The sequence below is a fragment of the Gorilla gorilla genome, chromosome 3 (genome assembly GCF_029281585.2).
Source record: "Gorilla gorilla gorilla isolate KB3781 chromosome 3, NHGRI_mGorGor1-v2.1_pri, whole genome shotgun sequence".
In the NCBI taxonomy this organism is placed as follows: domain Eukaryota; kingdom Metazoa; phylum Chordata; class Mammalia; order Primates; family Hominidae; genus Gorilla; species Gorilla gorilla.
In genome coordinates this window covers 57,449,804-57,463,125 of record NC_073227.2, presented here as the reverse complement: position 1 = coordinate 57,463,125, position 13,322 = coordinate 57,449,804, and the positions used below count along the sequence as shown (strand labels likewise).

At 37.0% G+C, this 13,322-nt stretch overlaps 1 pseudogene; it reads right to left on the bottom strand.

The window, feature by feature from the left end:
* Positions 1-12,231: 12,231 nt before the first annotated feature.
* On the bottom strand, positions 12,232-12,998 carry LOC115934346 (speckle-type POZ protein-like; annotated as a pseudogene).
* Positions 12,999-13,322: the final 324 nt, after the last annotated feature.

Below are 13,322 nucleotides of genomic sequence, written 5' to 3'. Positions count from 1 at the left end.
ATAAACAACCTGAGTTTTCAGTGAATCTCATTTTTTTCAGTTTAGAAATATACATAAGTAAGCATCAAAATTGAGTAATTTTAGGATTTCTGAAATTAAAATTGTATATTACTTAATGTTTAATGAAGAGTAAAATATTTGAATAACTCAGGAAGGCACAAGTCTTGTGAAATATGGAGGAGAATTTTGCCACACCTTGATGAATATTGCTGGCATTAAATGTCATGACCTTCCCTATCATGCCTGCCTGCCTTAGATCTCAAACAGTGCTACTCTCTTTTTTTTTTCTTGTCTTAACAAACTTTTGATAATCAAACCAGCAAAATATTATGACAAAGAGAGTAAAAATTGCCTCGCATGCCAGCACAACCAGAGAGCAGTACTGGAGCCATGTGAGACTGTTGGCAGGTGGCAGCAAGTACTTGGCTCCTTTGTGGCTCATGACAAACTTGATCCAGAAGACTGTTTGGTCTGTGGGCTTCATAAGCTGATCATGATGAGTGACTGAAACCATATAACATTCTCTTTACAGTTAAAGAAAATCAAATAGACATAAACTTATAGAATATAAAATAGAAATATGTGAAATTTTTGTGTAGATGTTAAAAGTTAGTGCCACATATAAGTGGGTGCAAAATAAAATATTTTATTTCCTGTTTGTTATAGAGATTTTGGTTTATGGATTAGAATTTGTTGGATGCATAAGATTTCACGATGTGAAAAGAGAATTTAAGAGAGAACAAATGTTTCTATGCTAGAAATTAAAATTAGTTAAGTCCAAAGGATAAAAAGAAATCATCTGAGGGTACAGAGGTTGAATTAGCCATTAATGAAATTGTAATGGACCTAGTGTGCAAATTTCAAAATAATATCAAAGTCTAGAGATAGGAGACAAATCTATGACAAAGTTCAGGTCCATATCAGGGCAAAGCTGATAAGAAGTTGGCATTGATCAGAAATTAGTATTGACATCATATGAGTGAATTAGTGATTAAAAGTGTAAAAGTGCATGGCCTTAGTTTGAATCATGACCTGATATCTACTGGTCCTTTTTTATTTATTTATTTTTTTGAAAAGTATCTGTTCCTAGTTTTCTTTTAATTGTTAAATTGAATGAATAAGAATGGTATCTTTCTTATCTGTTTATTGTAAGTAGTAATGATTCTTAGGATACTGGGTAGAATTATTCTCATCATAACGAGACTCTATGTAAACGTTCACTATTGTTACTGTTTTTCTTGCATTGTGATTTTAAAATCTAAGTGGGGCTTAATATTTTACTTTGAGGCATTGTAGTCCCATTTATTAACAGTGCTGAAATAATTATGGACTAATAAATAAGGAATAAGGATGAATGTAAGCATAAGCCTTACCAAGTAGAAATCAAAGGGTGCTAAAGCATGGCACTGTATCAATAGCAATGGAGGTAACTTTTTTTTTTGATATTTAAAAAACAGAGTGGGAAGACTATGTATTTCAGAGGAGGGAATTAAACCTGATATATATTTTCAATACAATTGGGAAAAATTATAACCAAGAAGTTGCATAATACAAATTATGAATATAATCCATGTCATTTCATATACAGTGAATAGGTATCAACTAATTAAAAATTATCTTTATTTTTCAACACAGCATTATATTTATTAAAATTTATAATATTATCAATTTAATAGTAATAGCAAAACTGAAATTAATGTATGTACTGAAATAACTTAGAAATCCTATATTTCTGGTTTCAGACATTTTGGCTATTAAACAGGAATATTCCAAACTATCTCTTTCAAGCCAATTATTTTTCAATTTTATAAATCTTCCAAATAAGCAAAAGCAACCACAACCATAAGAACAAAGAATATGGCTACATTTATATAGTATGTTCTTTTTCAAATAATTTGTAAAGGCAAATTTGAAAGCTCTAGTTGTTTACACGTTATCAGTGATGAGATAAAAATGTTAGCATAAAAATTTGGAAAGCATTAAATATAATAGGAATTAGAGATTGATTATGTCAATCTGATTATGTCAATCTGATCAGTAAATCATGCTGATTTACTGAAAACAAATTACAAGAGTTTTAAAAACAAGGAAAAAAGGGTAACTAAAGTGAGATGATGGACATGTTTACTTGCTTCATTATGGTAGCCTTTTAACTAAGTATTTGTATCCCATACTATCACTTTCCATACCTTCAATAGACAAAATAAAATTTATTTAAAGACTAACATTTGATGAGATCTCATCCTAAAAGACCCTTATAACTGTGCTGAAAATTAGTCAGTGCTGTGATAATATTCATGCTTCTTTTCTTCAACTTTGTTTTAAGTCTTCCTTATAATCCTTCTGTTACCATATTCAGCAATTCTTCTTATTTCACTTTTTGGCTATTTTAAAACTTATGCCCTATCCTAAAACCTCTGACAAATGTTTCCACTGAAACCACCAAAAAAACAGGTTGTGATACTCACAGTGGTTTATTGATGATTTCCTTTAAGCGTTACCAAAAAAAAAAAAAAAAAGTACTCAGCATTGTGTTCAAGTTTAGAGTCACTGCTGCTTCCTTGGCCTTCATGTGAGAACTTATCAATACATGCTATGTAGTTTAAAAAATTTCATTCATGAAGAGTCATTAATGACTGCTTTTAATGCGTTGAGCAAATCTGTAGTTGACATTGTTTTTGAGTTTACTCTAACAGCTTCCCCCTTAGCCTTCATGTGAACAAACTTATCGGGTTGATCTACAAACAAAGGAAGTCCCACCATAGGGATCCCATGGTTGATCCTCTCATAAGTGCCATTGGCTCCACCATGAGGTATAAAAACTTTGGTTTTTAGACGACCCAGGATTAGATAAATGTTTGAATAATTATTCGTGATGAGTCTTAGAATTAAAATGAGCAATGCTCAATAGGAGGCAATGGAATGGACAGTGTTCTCTAGATAACAAATTACTGCAACAGTAAAACTGCATTAAAATTACTTTCAGATCTCAGAGAAAGAAGCACTAAGTCATCTGGGGTGAGAAGTGAAGGCTACACATTGAAGAAATGGTATATGACTTGAGACTTGAAGAATAAATACAAGATTGTCAAGTGGACAAATAGAGCACACTGTGGATAAAGAAAACTGCATATCCCCTGCTACAGCCCCCCAGAAGTAGAATGCATGCTAGAGCATGTTCTCTTAGAGAAATAGTGGAGTCACTGAGTGTGATAGGGCACGGTGTCCAGGGCAGTAGGGAATAGGGTGGTGGTGATGCTTGAATAGAGGAAGGACAGGCCACGCTCCATCACAAAATGTGTTACCACTTCATAATGAAGACTGGGGATTTATTTCCATAAAAAATGCAGTTGCTGGTAATAAAAGAAGGGTTGTTATTTTTCAGTTGCATTTGAAATACGTAGCTGTTAGGAGAAAAGGGTAGGTGGAACATTTGAATTAGTAGACAGACATCCCAGAAAATTAATGAAAAATTATTCATGAGATGCAACTATACTAGAAATAAAGGTAGTTTTTTTCTGACCATAAAAAAATGACTGTGTATAACAAATGCCAACTGTTGTAGTTTATTATATTTTTCATCAAGACTGGAACATAAATGAAAAGAAGTTGCATTTTATTTTTGAGTTTTTAAATAATAAATGGTAAATCAGAAATTTTCTGTGGGACTGTTTTCATCCTGATTGGCTGTTACTCAAGTTTTCAAAATTTATTCTTCAGAGTCATACCAAGAAAGTTATTCTGGACTACCCACTTGAACAGCTGAGTAATTGTACTAAGGTATCTGATTTCCTCTCATCAAATTTCCATAGATCCATATAGATAAGTGAGCCTACCAATGAGAACACATGGACACATAGAGGGCAACGACACACACTGGTACCTTTCAGAGAGCAGAGGGTTTGAGGAGGAAGAGTCTTGCGGGAAGTCAGGAACCCCAAACAGAGGGACCGGCTGAAGCCATGGTGGAAGAATATAAATTGTGAAGATTTCATGGACATTTATTAGTTCCCCAAATTAATACTTTTAGGATTTCTTACACCTGTCTTTACTGCAATCTCTGAACATAATTTGTGAAGATTTCATGGACACTTATCACTTCCCCAATCAATACCCTTGTGATTTCCTTTGCCTGTCTTTACTCTAATCTCTTAATCCTGTCATCTTTGTAAACTGAGGAGGATGTATGTTGCCTCAGGACCCTGTGATGATTGCCTTAACTGCACAAATTATTTGTAGAGCATGTGTGTTTGAACAATGTGAAATCTGGGCACCTTGAAAAAAGAACAGGATAACAGCAATGTTCAGGGAACAAGATAGATAACCTTAAACTCTGACCACCGGTGAGCCAGGCGGAACAGAGCCATATTTCTCTTCTTTCAAAAGCAAATGGGAGAAATATCGCTGAATTCTTTTTCTCAGCATGGAACATCGCTGAGAAAGAGAAAGCATCCCTGAGGGTAGGCCTCTGAAATGGCCACTTCTGGGGGGGGGGGGCGGCCATCTTTTATGTTCGAAGCTGTAGGGATGAAATAAGCCCCAGTCTTCCATAGTGCTCCCAGGCTTATTAGGATGAGGAAATTCCCACCTAATAAATTTTGGTCAGACAGGTTGTCTGCTCTCAAAGCCTGTCTCCTGATAAGATGTTATCAATGACAATGTGTGCCCGAAACTTCATTAGCAATTTTAATTCCGCCCCAGTCCTGTGGTCCTGTGATCTCACCCTGCCTCCATTTGCCTTATGATATTCTATTGCCTTGTGAAGCATGTGATCTCTGTGACCCACACCCTATTTGTACACTCCCTCCCCTTTTGAATATCACTAATAAAAACTTGCTGGTTTTATGGCTCAGGGGGCATCATGGAACCTGCTGACATGTGATGTCTCCCCCAGACACCCAGCTTTAAAGTTTCTCTCTTTTATACTCTGTCCCTTTATTTCTCAGACTGGCTGATGCTTAGCGAAATAGAAAAGCACCTACATGAAATATTGGGGGTGAATTTCACCTGATATCTGGCTGAATTTCCCCTGATAGGAGAGAGTCAAGAAAAATAACTAATGGGTACTTGGCTTAATACCTGGGTGATGAAATAATGTGTACAACAAACCCCCATGACACAAGCCGACCTATGTAACAAACCTGCGCTTGTACCCCTGAACTTAAAACTTCAAAAAAATGAGAAAGTAAGTACCTTGTTTTATGAGTCAAATTCAAATTGGAGCATGTCTGTTGGAATTCTGAAAAGGGACCGGGTGCAGTGGCTCAGGCCTGTAATCCTAGGACGTTGGGAGGCAAATGAGGGTGGATCACGAGGTCAGGAGTTACAGACCTGCCTGGCCAAGGGGGCAAAACCGTATCTTTATTAAAAATATAAAAAATTTAGCCAGGCATGGTGGCAGGCAATAGTAATCCCAGCTACTCAGGAGGATGAGGCAGAGAACTGCTTGAACCCAGGAAGCAGAGGTTGCAGTGAGCTGAGATCTCACCACTGCACTCCAGCCCAGGCATCAGAGAGAGAATCCGTTTCAAAAAAAAAAAAACAAAGAGTTCTAAAAAGATGGAAGTCACCTACTTAAATGCTTTCCATATGGCTGACAAGGAAATGAGGACAAGGCAGGTTAAGTAATGAGAACTGCTGGAAGACTGAAGTGAACAGAACATCTATATTTCCTTGACTGGATTTTATATTGAACCAGATTAAATAAAATCATGATGTTTTATACATAGTGACTTAGATATTGAGATAATAAATGAAAAATTCAAATATTTAAGTAATCATTAGGCAGACATAATTCCAGTGTAAAGAAGAGTAAGAAATTACTAATGATCCACACCTTTTATTATTATTATTAATATTATTATTATTTGTTAAATTTTAGGGTACATGTGCACAATGTGCAGGTTTGTTACATATGTATACATGTGCCATGTTGGTGTGCTGCACACATAAACTCATCATTTAGCATTAGGTATATCTCCTAATGCTATCCCTCCCCCTTTCCCCCAACCCACAGCAGTCCCCGATGTGTGATGTTCCCCTTCCTGTGTCCATGTGTTCTCATTGTTCAATTCCCACCTATGAGTGAGAACATACAGTGTTTGGATTTTTGTCCTTGTGATAGTTTGCTGAGAATGATGGTTTCCAGCTTCATCCATGTCCCTACAAAGGACATGAACTCATCATTTTTTATGGCTGCATAGTATTCCACGGTGTATATGTGCCACATTTTCTTAATCCAGTCTATCATTGTTGGACATTTGGGTTGGTTCCAAGTCTTTGCTATTGTAAATAGTGCCGCAATAAACATACGTGTGCATGTGTCTTTATAGCAGCATGATCTATAACCCTTTGGGTATATCCCCAGTAATGGGATGGCTGGGTCAAATGGTATTTCTAGTTCTAGATCCCTGAGGAATTGCCACACTGACTTCCACAATGGTTGAACTAGTTTACAGTCCCACCAACAGTGTAAAAGTGTTCTTATTTCTCCACATCCTCTCCAGCACCTGTTGTTTCCTGACTTTTTAATGATCACCATTCTAAGTGGTGTGAGATGGTATCTCATTGTGGTTTTGATTTGCATTTCTCTGATGGCCAGTGATGAGGAGCTTTTTTCATGTGTTTTTTGGCTGCATAAATGTCTTCTTTTGAGAAGTGTCTGTTCATATCCTTTGCCCACTTTTTGATGGGATTGTTTTTCTTTTTTTTTTCTTGTAAATTTGTTTGAGTTCTTTGTAGATTCTGGATATTAGCCCTTTGTCAGATGAGTACGTTGCAAAAATTTTCTCCCATTCTGTAGGTTGCCTGTTCACTCTGATGGTAGTTTCTTTTGCTGTGCAGAAGCTCTTTCATTTAATTAGATCCCATTTGTCAATTTTGGCTTTTGTTGTCATTGCTTTTGGTGTTTTAGACATGAAGTCCTTGCCCATGCCTATGTCCTGAATGGTATTGCCTAGGTTTTCTTCTAGGGTTTTTATGGTTTCAGGTCTAACATGTAAGTCTTTAATCCATCTTGAATTAATTTTTGTATAAGGTGTAAGGAAGGGATCCAGTTTTAGCTTTCTACATATGGCTAGCCAGTTTTCCCAGCACCATTTATTAAATAGGGAATCCTTTCCCCATTGCTTGTTTTTCTCAGGTTTATCAAAGATCAGATAGTTGTAGATATGTGGCATTATTTCTGAGGGCTCTGTTCTGTTCCATTGATCTATATCTCTGTTTTGGTACCAGTACCATGCTGTTTTGGTTACTGTAGCCTTGTAGTATAGTTTGAAGTCAGGTAGCATGATGCCTCTATCTTTGTTCTTTTGGCTTAGGATTGACTTGGCAATGTGGGCTCTTTTATGGTTCCATATGAACTTTCAAGTAGTTTTTTCCAATTCTGTGAAGAAAGTCATTGGTAGCTTGATGGGGATGGCATTGAATCTCTAAATTACCTTGGGCAGTATGGCCATTTTCATGATATTGATTCTTCCTACCCATGAGCATGGAATGTTCTTCCATTTGTTTGTATCCTCTTTTATTTCATTGAGCAGTGGTTTGTAGTTCTCCTTGAAGAGGTCCTTCACATCCCTTGTAAGTTGGATTCCTAGGTATTTTATTCTCTTTGAAGCAATTGTGAATGGGAGTTCACTCATGATTAGGCTCTCTGTTTGTCTGTTATTGGTGTATAAGAATGCTTGTGATTTTTGCACATTGATTTTGTATCCTGGTACTTAGCTGAAGTTACTTATCAGCTTAAGGAGATTTTGGGCTGAGATGATGGGGTTTTCTAGATATACAATCATGTCATCTGCAAACAGGGACAATTTGACTTCCTCTTTTCCTAATTGAATACCCTTTATTTCCTTCTCCTGCCTGATTGCCCTGGCCAGAACTTCCAACACTATGTTGAATAGGAGTGGTGAGAGAGGGCATCCCAGTCTTGTGCCAGTTTTCAAAGGGAATGCTTCCAGTTTTTGTCCATTCAGGGTGATATTGGCTGTGGGTTTGTCATAGATAGCTCTTATTATTTTGAGAGACATCCCATCAATACCTCATTCATTGAGAGTTTTTAGCATGAAGGATTATTGAATTTTGTCAAAGGCCTTTTCTGCATCTATTGAGACAATCATGCGGTTTTTGTCTTTGGTTATGTTTATATGCTGGATTATGTTTATTGATTTTCATATGTTGAACCAACCTTGCATCCCAGGGATGAAGCTCACTTGATCATGTACACCTTTTTTATTAATGTATTTACTACATTTACTTTCAACTTCCAAATATAATGTTAAGCTTTTCACTTCTAAAGCAATGAATTCGCAGTGAGTTTACTTATATTCACTTGTTTCATAACTTATATTCTCATATCTGATGATTTACAAAGAAAGCAAATCTATCAATCATCTATGTATGAGAAATACATTAATTTGCTAAAAAAGCATATATATATTTTTTCCAATTACAAATTATTAAGCACTGTTTCCAAGAAAAAAACTCAAGTGACTTTTTTCCCATATATCCAGAATAATATCTCACTTGCTACAATTGGAAATCATTTAAAGGTAGAAAAGACTGATTGGCAGTTCTTTAATAATAGGTCTGTTTAAAATATCCCCAAATTGTGGTGATGCTAAATTTCATTCTGCTGGCTCTTAACTCTTCAATGGCACAATCGAAAGCATTGACAGCAGTGGTTTATATGGTCTGCTATAGCTAAGCCATAGAGTACATGCCTAGTACCACAATGTGGCACTGATTTTGGAATTACCAAGCAATCTTCATAACCTAGAGTATAATCTACAAGTTTCTAACATCTACTTGCTATTTGAGTTTTAAAAGTAACTACACATTTGCATCAAAAAAATTAGTATGGGTGATTACAAGAATGTTATACAGGATATAAAACTAAAAGCTGCTTTATAAATATTCAAATATCAGCGTTGTGTTGTACATATTAGAAAGCTAGTTATTACTATATTTTATGGTGGAAGAAGCATCTGTACCTCTCTCCCTGCCTGGCTTCCTTCTACACGGTATGTGATGCTCTTTCAGTTTAGCAGTCCATAGATGGCTTGTGTTAGTCAGCTCAATTAGACGCCTGCCTTATTACTGGAACAGAGGGTTTTCTGTGTCAGGGGTTCTTGCCTTGGTGTATCAGAAGAATGGGATCGTCGTGGGCTTGAAGAATGAGTGAAAGGTTTCATTGAGTAGAAGTAGTTCTCAGCAGACGAAGGAGCCAGAAAGGGGACGGTTTTCCCCTGGAGTCGGGCTGCTGTCCAACCACCCCAGTCAAACTCCGTGTTGTTCTGCCAGTTGGTGGCCTGCCTGAATGCTCCCCTGGACATCCTCTTGACGTCCAGGCATTTGTTTCTTCTTCTGCTAATCCACTCCTCTTGATGTCCAGCCACTTGTGTGCTTGCCTGCTAGAGTCTCAGGGGTTTTTATAGGCACATGATGGGGGCGTGGCAGGGCAGTGTGGTCTTGGGAAATGCAACATTTGGGCATAAAAGCAGGAGTGCCTGTCTTCACCTAGGTCCCTGGGCACAAGTCAGGGGTGGAGCCCTTGCCAGGTTCCTACGCTTCTCCTCCTTGCAGTTCCCTGCCCGTATTCCATATCGCTTTCTTTCCCATCCTCCTCCTCTTCCTCCTTCTCCTCCTCCTCCTCCTTTTCCTCATCCTCCTCCTCCTCTTCCTTCTCTTGCTTCGTCTTTTTTGAGATAGGGTCACATTGTGTATCTGAAGCTGAAATGCAGTGGTGCAATCATAGCTCACTTCAATCTCAAATTACTAGGCTCAATCAATCCTCTTGCCTCAGCCTCCTGAGTAACTGACACTACAGGCATTCACCTCCATGTCCTGCTATTTTATTATTATTATTATTTTATTTTTTTTTATTTTTAGAAATGGGCTCTCTCTAAGTCATCTAGTTTGGTCTCAAACTCCTGGGCTCAATGGATTCTCCCACTTATGCCTCACAAAGTGCTGGTATTATAGGCATGAGCCACTGTTCCTGGCCTTGAGTCCTGCTTATATCCCCCTTCTTTCTCAGATGGGAGGTAGCATCAATATATGTGTTAGAAGCAAAGTCCTTTTGGGGCACATTTTATACTGCACGGGAACTACCTTAGATCCCCCTCTTTTCTGTTACTCCTTTCTTTCAGACATTGGCAAAGTCCAATCACCAAGGCAGTTTGGTTTTTCCATTTCTCGAAATCTACCTGGCTTAGTGGTACTTAGACTCAGGGAGGGGTGAGCCTTGGGTCTCCATTCTCTGAATAGCCCCCTGAGCAACATACTGAATTGGCCTATTTCAAAATTAGGGGAAGTAAAAAGGCCCAGATTACATGGGAAGCCTAAACTCCATGATATGTTTTAGATTTTTTTCAATACCTACTCCTTGTTATTGTGCTAGTGAAGTTACCCATTAAAACATAACTCTTTCATAACTCCTTTCTGATAACATTTGTAGTGTGTACCCCTCAGTAATCCTGTAAACAAAAGTACTAAATGACTGGGCAGAATTTGTTGATATCTGTTACCTGCCTCCAATATCATGATAAAACCAAAATGCCACACTGCACCTCCTCATTACCATTCTGTTTTGTTCTTATAAATTCAAGTTATCATTTGGTGTCATTCTTTTTTTTCCAAATTATAAATAGTTTATAACTGTTCATATTAAGCAGAATTTCCATATCATCCACAATGTTAGTACAGTAACTGAAACACAAAGAAGAAATAAGAGGTGGGTGGGGATGCTCATGGTGTATGACCTGATATACTCAAAGGTTTCTCTCTTTTTGTATGTGTCTCCCACAGGCAAGTATCAGTTCTCTCTCTCTCTTTTTTTTTTAGATGAAGTTTCAGTCTTGTTACCCAGGCTAAAGAGCAATGGTGTGATCTTGGCTCACTGCAACCTCCGCCTCCCAGGTTCAAGCAATCCTCTCGCCTCAGCCTCCCACGTAGCTGGGATTACAGGCATCCACCACCAGGCCTGGTTAAATTTTTGTATTTTTCATAGAGACAGGGTTTCGCCATGTTGGCAAAGCTCGTCTCAAACTCCTGACCTCAGGTGATCCACCCGCCTCGGCCTTCAGTTCAGGTTTTGAAGGAGAGTAGATTATCCAAGATTCATTAATTGTTAGGTATATTTTCCAAAGTGTGAAAAAACAGGAGTAAATTCGATAATGAATCTCTGCAATCCAAAACTATTTAATACAATCAAGAATATCTTTCTTATCTATTATCACAAACATCCTAGTTGCCTCCTTCTAAAAATTTCTTTAAAATTTTAAGACACAATTAATTCTACCTTATTAACTCTCTCAAAAGCAAAAATAAATATGTACCATTCAGCATACAAAAGTTACACAGTAAAAGTGAAAGTGTATATGTGTGTGTGTATATTTTACATATGTGTATATATATGTGTGTGTGTGTATATATATGTATATATATGTGTGTGTGTGTATGTATATATATGTATATATATATATATCTTGGTTAATTGGTCCACTCATTAAATGTACGTTTGGTCATCCTTACTCTTAACATGTATATATAAATGTAGGTCACTATAAATTTGAAAAATTACCTCCACACAATACATGCTTTCTTCATGATGTCTTAACCTCATTCAGTTCTCAATCATTGCAAATGTAGATAAGCCCACAGTTTGTGGGACAGTTAACCTACAAGACAAACACTTGTTTTGTGGTAACTTACTGGGAAGGTAAGTGGGTTCTCTGGTATTTATAGAACTTAGATTGAAGACATTACTGGTATTCTCCAATACGATTGCTTTTAAACAGAATTTAATCTTAAACCTTGAGATAGCGTAGGACAAACCCTATAAAATACATTTTTCCTCTACAAAACACAAGATCCTTTTGAAACTTAGTATCTTCAGTTATCATTATTACTGCATTATAAAGCTAATTTATATAGTTTTGCATAGCATTGGTCAAAATGACAAGGCAAAATAAAAGAAAATAAAGCATTATTATACAAACAAGAGAAGTCATTGAAAATAATTTAAGGCCTTGAAGTGAATTAATCAGTCTAACTTAAAGCTGAAGAATAAACCATTAATTATCCACCTAAAATGCAAGCAATATGTTTTTTCAGCTTCTGTTCTGTGGACCAAGTAACAGAAACAAATCTTCCTTATGGTTTATGTATTAGAATCCTTCTGGACTTGAATGACTAAAAGTCAATTCCATTTTTCAGCTGTTCACGGAAGATTTAGGACTGTTTTAGCCGTGTGTGTGGAATGCCAAACTGTGGACACTGTGCAGCTGCTAGTGCTCAGAAGGTTTCTGCTGCTAAGTAAGGATGAGACTGAATCATGGACTTCCACCTTGATGTTTCCATTATGTCGGTTGCTTGGTTGCTGTTCCAGTTTTTCTTATGTTTACACCCAAGTTGTCAAAATACACTGCACCTATTAATAATGTCTATGGCTTTTGCTTTCAACTGTTCTGCAATGTGCAAATCTGCAAGGACAAGTGTATCAACAACATTTTCTACTGAGGGATTACTACAAAGCTTCCTCACACATGACCTTCAGCTGTTCCCAGTGCATGTTTGTCTGCAGCTGCCAACAAGTTGTCAGCCATTTTGTCAAGGTTTAGTTATTTCCCTGTGTTAATGAATCTCATCATTTCTTTAAAAACATCAGGGCCTAAATCATTTATTTCCACTCGATTCTTTATGCTTTCTTCCATTTCATGTTCAAACATGGCATTAAAAACTGGGGATGGAGGTACCAGCAGATTTATGAGCTTTAAATTCTTGTCCTCTCACAAAAAACTACAGTCTGTACATCTTGTGTTTTCACAGAGATTACATAAATCTTCTCCTAGTCGACACTCAGCCACCTTCAAAGTATTTGTATTAGTATGTCCTGATATGTTCACTGAATCTAGTACCACACTCACCTCACGAAATAATGTAAGCTCGTCATCTGGTAAAGGACCTTCAGCTTCATCAAGCAAATGGTCCCTTCTAATGAATTTTTGTTAACATTGTTCTTGAGCAGTTGTTGGCTGAAGATTAATTTGATGAATACAATTTTTCTAAAATGGATGATTCAGATGATTCGGATGTTAGCTGTTTAGAAATAGCTCCAAAAAAGTTTTTGTAATACATGTTCACACTGAAAATGAATCAGATTTGCTTCAGCCTCCAAGAGTGTATTTATGTGAAATTAAATGAGTGCTGGCTGTGAGCTGTACCCTTTTCTTCCTAAACTGGAAAATGGTAAAGAGGTGTGATTTCAAAAAGTTGCCCAGGCTGGCCTTGAAATTCTGGCTTCCGGTAATCCAGCCTCGTCA